Source organism: Quercus suber, unplaced genomic scaffold (genome assembly GCF_002906115.3).
Source record: "Quercus suber isolate HL8 unplaced genomic scaffold, Cork oak 2.0 scaffold_108, whole genome shotgun sequence".
Taxonomy (NCBI): domain Eukaryota; kingdom Viridiplantae; phylum Streptophyta; class Magnoliopsida; order Fagales; family Fagaceae; genus Quercus; species Quercus suber.
Window position 1 is genome coordinate 833,344 of NW_027069573.1, and position 7,870 is coordinate 841,213.

The following is a 7,870-nucleotide window of genomic DNA, read 5'->3' on the forward strand; positions in this document are numbered from 1 at the left end:
ATCCCAGTGCTCTCGAAAGCACTGGGATAGGATTACTCTATTCCGTTATAGGGGATACCTATCTCTGCACTTTTAAAAGCGCTGGAATAGGGTTAACCTATCCTAGTGCTGTTAAAAGTGTTGGAATAGGGTTACTTTATTCCATTACGAGGTATACCTATCCTAGCGCTTTTAAAAGCACTCGAATGGGGCTCACCTATACCAGTGCTATAAAAGCGCTGGGATTGGATTACTCAATTCCCTTATGGGGGAGACCTATCCCGGTGCTTTTAAAAGTGCTAAAATAGGGTTTCTTCATTCCATTATGGAGGAGACCTATCTTGGCGCTTTTGAAAGCACTAGAATAGGGTTTACCCTATTCCCCTATAGGGTATACCTATTCCGGCGCTTTCAAAAGTGCTGGACTAGGGATTTCTCATAATAAATGACCAAAACCCCCCTTAAAACTTAAGTAATGACCAAAGTACCCCCTAAAACATCGAAAACGACCAAAATATCTTCGATTACTTGAATACGACCAAATTACCCCTATAAATAGAAAAAGTGACCAAAATGCCCTCGTAAATGCAGAAAATGTCCAAAACACCCTCGATACCTAAAAAAATACTGATACACCCATGAAACCTAAAAAATGACCGAAATACCCCCCAAAACATCGAAAATGATCGAAGTACCCCTTGTGTTTGAAACAAACCAAAATACTCTTGATTACTTGAATAAGACCAAAATACCCCTATAAATAAATTTAAAAAAAGAAAGTGACCAAAATGCCCCCATAAACGCACAAAAAATGTCCAAAACACCGCTAATACCTAGAAAAAGATGGATACACCCTTAAAACCTACAAAATGGCTAAAATAACCCCAAAAACCTAAAAACCGACCAAAGTACACCCTAAAACATCAAAAATGACCAAAGTACCCCCATGCCTAAAAAAGACCAAAATACTCTCGATTACTGAAATATGACCAAAAAACGCCCATAAATCGAAAAAATGAATAAAATGCCCCCGTAAATACAAAAAAAATGTCCAAAACACCCCCGATACCTAAAAAAGACCTATACACCCTTGAAACCTAAAAAATGACCGAAATAACCCCAAAAACCTAAAAACTGACTAAAGTACCCCCCAAAACATCGAAAATGAACAAAGTACCCCCCAATGCCTAAAAAAGATCAAAATACCCTCAATTACTTGAATAAGACCAAAATATCCCATAAAGCACAGAAAAAATGACCAAAATGCCCCCGTAAAAACAAAATGTCCAAAACACACCTGATACCTAAAAAAAGACCAATACACCCCCGAAACCTAGAAAATGACCAAAATAACCCCCAAAACCAAAAAAATAACCAACGTACCCCCAAAACATCAAAAATAACCAAAGTACCCACCATGCCTAAGAAAGACCTAAATACCCTCGATTACTTGAATATGACCAAAATATCCCCATAAATTGAAAAAATGACCAAAATGCCCCTGTAAACACACAAAAAAAAGTCCAAAACACACCTGATACCTAAAANTTTATTCAGAAAAAAAAAAAAAAAAAAAAAAAAACTTTAGTTTAGATATTTATAAGTAAACAATGAAATAATGATTCATGAATAGGTGTGTGTGTGTGTGTGGGGGGGGGGGTCAAAGAATTTGGCAACCTCAGCCCATTTTATATCAAGCCAAAAGCCCACGCCAAGGAGTAAGAAATGTCCCAGGATGAACAAAGAAAGTCCAAATTACCAGGAGACATTGCCGAGGACAGCCCTGTTCTCAGTAAACTGAGATCATAGAAGGAAAGAATGGCACACCATCAAAGGCAGCCTCCCAGAGCATCCCAAGAAAAAGGATAAGTGCAATGAGTCAGCTATGGGAGCATGGTGGAGGAGCAATTCAAGGAGAAACTGTCACCTCCGCATTAAATGCTCACAACTAACGTTCTGGCCATATTAATGAAGAAATGATCCCTGAACAGCGCTGCAACTCACAGAAGGTTTGGTGAGGCGGCTGATGGGATAAGCACTCAAGTAGTGACCTGTATGATCAACAAATGTAGGGCCAAGATCAACCGAAAGGGGATATATAATGTAAGAAATCCTCCATGAAAGGAGGGGAGCGGGAATTTAGAAACAAAAAACACAGTAGCCATTTGTATCATCTTTGAAACTTCTGTAACAGAGCATTGAAGAAATAATAAGAACTACAAGCTCTTTAGGGGAGGGCCGAGGACAGAATTTCATACTTTAGTCCGCATCCTTACTATTCAAATCAACCTATAACCGTGTCTAGTTATTGTAACCCTAACTAAGGCCTAGTTCTTAAACTTATTCTCTATAAATTTATTGTATTGGGCTAGTTGGGCCTGAGTTAACTCATCCAGTAGTAGAAGTGCTCAAACCTAGCCCTTACAATTGGCGTCGTCTGTGGGAAGAACTTGTGTGTTAGTAAGGGCAACAATCAAATATGGTAGGATCAGGCCCTTATCAAGCAGGCTCCCATCAGCATGAACCGGCTAGATCCCAGCAACAGGGTAACTTTCCCAATCTGGAGCGTGATCGAAATGAAGAAAATGGGAGGTTTCGAGAGGGAAGCGTGCACACCACTCAAACCAGCAGAAGCCACTCTCGTGTGGGTAGTCATGTGCTCCAGAGACAAAATGACAACTGGATCATGCAACAAGAAGAAGTTAGGAGCCACGTATCCCAGAGATAGAATGGTAATCAAGCCATGCAACGAGAGATAGAAGATTTGAAGAGAAAGTTGCACCATGCTCAACGAAGCGCGCCTCATTCTAGCCTCGACATGCCCTCCGATGATGAAAGCGATGATGACTATAGGCAAAGATCGAGAACTCCTCTAAGTGAGACATTCTCTCACGAAGAAGAGCACTATCAGAGGCGTAAACATAAAAGCTCATCCCATAGGGGCTTGGGAAACGATGCCATGAGCAAGGCACTGGATCAACTCTCCAAGTCACCATTCACATGCCACATAGAAGAGGTTACACTTCCTTAACAGTTCCAGCAGCCAACCTTCACCATTTATAACGGCAAAACAAACCCCGTGGAGCATGTGAGCCAGTTTAACGAAAGGATGGCTGTCCATTCTAAAGACGAGACGCTAATGTGCAAGGTTTCCCATCTAGCTTAGGATCGGTGGCGATGAGGTGGTTTAATGGCTTAAAGACAAATTCCATAGATTCGTATAGGCAGCTAACCTAAGCCTTTGGCTCCCGTTTCGTTACAAACAGCAAAGCTCCTCGGCCCTTGAGTACGTTATTGTCTTTATCCATGCATGATGGAGAAACTCTAAAGGCCTACTCGGACAGATATTGGGAGATGTATAATGAAATGGACGGTAATTTTGACAATGTCGCCATCAGCACCTTCAAAAACAGTCTCCCTATCAAGCACGGCTTGAGGAAATCTCTGACTGGCAAGCCTGCCACCAGTGTGTGACAATTGATGGATCGGATCGATAAGTATAAACGAGTAGAGGAAGACCAGCTGCAAGGCAAAGGAAAAGAGAAGGTTATCCCTCAGGAGATGAGGGATTTCAAGTTAGACTGATATAATAGCAACTGCTTGAGGAGAGATTTCGTTGGACAATTCGGAGCAGCCAACACACAAACTGTCAATACTTTATTCTGAGAACTAGTACATCGGGTGTTGGAGAAAATTAAGAACGAGCCATACTTTAAGTGGCCAAATAAGATGGCGGGAGAGTCCACGAGGTGCAATTAGAACTTTTATTGCCAATACTACCAGGACCACGAACATACCATGGAAAACTACAGGAACCTCTAGAACTATCTGGACCAGCTAGTCTGAGAAGGAAGGCTGAAGCACCTTCTGCATCATTCTAGTGGTCATTAGGGCCAGACCCATCAGGAGCCCCAGAGAGACACTGCCCTAGGGCCACCCATGGGGATGATCAATGTAATCTTGGCCGCGCCAGGAAGAACAAGCACGCGCCCTTCACGAGTGTTGTCTGTGGCTCAACTGCCTGCCAAGGAGTCCTAACCAGAGTCGAAGAGGGCCAGATTGAAGTCTCACCCAATCTTGAGTTTTTCAGAAGAAGACAAGATTGGAACCACCCAGTCCCATGATGATGTACTAGTGATCACTCTCAGAATTGGGGACTACGATGTAAAAAGAGTGATAGTGGACAATGGTAGTGGGGCCGAAGTTATGTACCTTGACCTCTACAAAGGGTTGAGGTTAAAATCAAAAAATTTGATGCCATATAGCTCTCCTTTGATGAGCTTCGACAAGAAGCTTATTATTCCAAAGGGTATGATTAGGCTGCCTATCTAGACCGGCCCGAAGATAGTGGAGGTGAACTTTATCGTGGTAGACACCTACTCTCCATATACGGCCATTGTCGGTAGACCCTGGCTCCATACGTTGAGGGCTGTTGCTCCCTCCTTGCATCAGAAGGTGAAATTCCTGTCAGGGGATCAGGTTCTCGAAATTCGTGGTTGCCAATCCTCAGCAAGGCGGTGTATGGCGGCTGCCATTTCACATCAGCTCGACGCAGAGTTCTCGGCCTTAGTTGAAAGGAACTTATACCAATCAAAGGCCTCGACGTCGCTTCTTGATACAGCTACCGAGGAGGGAAAATGTGAGGATCTAGAGAAGGTGGTAAAAAAAATATAAATTAAAATATAAGAATATGTAAAGGTAAAATTATATAAAAAGTTAAAACTACCCAAGATGAACGTTTAACCACTGGTAGATATGTGTTTTTTGAAAACTAAAAGTACACTTGATTGCTTTAGCTGGAACTATATAACTATGCAAATATTGTTACGAGTGGCTCCATCATTTGCAAATTATCAAGTTTGGTGGCCTTACAAAATGGATATTTCATTTTGCAAAAAACTTTACATGAACTCCTCTTTTGTGACAATTTTTTTTTGCTTTTTGCCGAAACAATTTAAGAATATTAAGACTTAAGTTAACATATATGGTAGTTGTAGACCACTTCAATGATATGAAAAATAGAAAGGTTTAAATATTTGAAAATCATTTTTAGTAGATTGTAATATAAAACAATTTTTTCTCAATTTTTTGTTTAACTTTTCCCTTAAGATCAATATTGTTGGCATCATTTAAAGATGATACATAATATTTTTGAGAAGAAGAAGAAGAAGAAGAGAGACGATGCTAACACATAATATAAAATTATTAAGTTTGCATGATTTAAATTTGTGGCAAAAAAAATTAATGTATCTATGATAAAAGTTTTAATCTAAATGAGATATTAGTTCATATTTTTTTAGTCTTAATTCAAAAAGTTCTTTCTCAATAGCCTTTTAAGTCTACAAATTGCTCAATCTATAGGCTTAGACACATTAAAAGAGTGCTATCTAAATTATAAATTATATGACCTTTTATCACACAAATATTTAATTCCCCCAGTGTATGGTAAAGGAATGTAGGTTTGTGTCTAGCCATTTTCTTGATTTGTGCTACATAATTTAATAGTATGGAGGATGTGATTGGATTTAAATGTTGAATAAAATAAAATGAGAAGAAAAAAGAGTAAATATAAAATATATAACTATAAACATCAAATTATCCAAGTCATTCTATGTAATATAATAACATTATATTATTTTATACTGTATGTATAATGCAGTAGGATAATATTTAATCAAATAGAATATAAAAGATAACAACTTGAAATACAAAACTAAATTGCATCAACCCAAAGTAGAATTCTAATTAACACAAAAATTCATTAACCTAAAAAATTGATGCAGTAAAAAAAAAAATGAAAAACAAATTGAGAGAGAGAGAGAGAGAGAGAGAGAGAGAGACAAGTAATATTTTGTGTGTGAGAAAACTATGCATAGAATGAAAAAGAAAATGTCAAATTTATAGTAAAATGTTGAGAATAAGTAGAGTCAAAATAAAGGAAGATAAAAAGGTAAAAAAAGAATGATATTAAGGTAGAAAGTTGTGAGGGGTAGAAACTCAAGCTTATGTATTGAGCCCAAAGCCCTATGTGAAGGTTATCATGTGTCCGAAAAGGCGAAAATTGTTGAGGAGTATTCCGCATGAAAGAAAGATACCTGGGAGTGAAGAAGATCCGTCCGAAAAAAGCACCAGCGTTCCGAAGAAATCATTCTCCTCGGATGTAAAGATTCTTGGTCAAGCAAATATCTGGGGGGTTCAAATGATCTTACTAATGACTTCAGCGATCTAGATAAGCTTGGACATGCCTGGAGATAAGAAGAATGGAGAAATATCTAAAAGGAAAAGCTACCACCACCACATTAAATGCACTACATCTGCTTTTCTGGCCGCATTAATGTGGAGAAGACCCCTGAACAGTGTCAATTCAGCTACCACCACTCACAGAAAGCTAAGGAAGAAATTTGACGTGACACATACTCAAGTAGACACTTAGATGAAGAACAAGTGAACGGTGAAAATGATAAGGAATGATGCTATATAAAGAAAAAGCTTCTAGAGAAGAGGGGGACTTTTGGAGAGTTATATTGATTTTTCATTCAATAATATTCCTTTTCGGATATCAAATTGAAAGACTTTGAACTGTGTTATTTATCAGTTCCTTCTTAGCACCGTAGTTAACTATTGTTTAGTCCACGATCAGCCTAGCTCTTTCACTTATTCTCTACAAATTCATTGTTCTGGGTTCATTGGGCTCATAATCCAAATCTTTTGGGCTTGGGCCATAAAAATATACCCTACAAAAGTAATGGGGAGATGAAGAGGTAAAAGGGAGAGAGAGTTTTGAAAAATTAATAATAAAAATAATGGTTAAAAGATATTTTAATTTTTAAATAATGGATTTTTTAAGTCACCTTAAATGAGAAAATATTTAAAAATATATATAAAAAAGTTGGAAACAAAAAATGATGACATGACTGTTGATGTGGCTCAACGTGAGCGTAGCAATATTAAATGTTACATTTCAATTTTTATTAACATATAGCTAATGATTTTTTTTTTTCAGGCTAGGGTGATCCTAATCTTATGGCCACCATGACTCTAATGTGGAGCCACCAGTGCTGTTAATCACATGGCATGAAGTCTACAAGTTCATATAAGAGAATTTTATCTAATAAACCCCACAATTGAGAGGGTGGTTGCCATACATAATGGCTTTTCTTCCCCCACCATAACCTATTTTTTTCTCCCTAAACTACCTTATTAGGAGTAATTCATAAGGGTTATGCAGTATGCACCACGCAACAAGAATAGACGCCTGTCATTATTAACACTGAGACATCTTGCGTGATCCAATAGATAAGCTAGTTGACAAATATTTTTATTTTCCATTCGTGCAATCTACAGGCTCTTCTTCACTTCTTTCCCCGAGAGGAAAATAAAAGAAAACGCGTCATGATCACTAAGCATTATCTTAATTAATTTTTTTTCCCTATTAAAAAAAAAAACTATACCAATATATATTCTACTACTTCATTATTTTCTTGTTATTATAATTATTTTTGGAGTTACTCTCTTGTGTTATTATTATTATTATTATACCACTACGAATCTTTAATATATATCATAGTCACTTTATAAATATAAGTGTTTGTGGGAGTGTAGGGGCAATAGCCTAGATTCAAATCTCGAGTAAACTTTATACACCTATATACTTAGATTAAGTCAGACTAAAATTTTAATTTTGTATAAAATAATTAAAAAATGATCATAATTCTGTTTTGCATTATAGTTATGCTAAAAAGAGTATTTACTTTTCTTTCTTCATTATTAAACTCTCCTCTTTTTCTTTTTCTTTTTTTGGAAAACATTATTAAACTCAAATTAAATATACTTCATTATATTCATAAATACCAAGATATTTCTTTAATAAAGGAAATCCCAAAACCAAAAC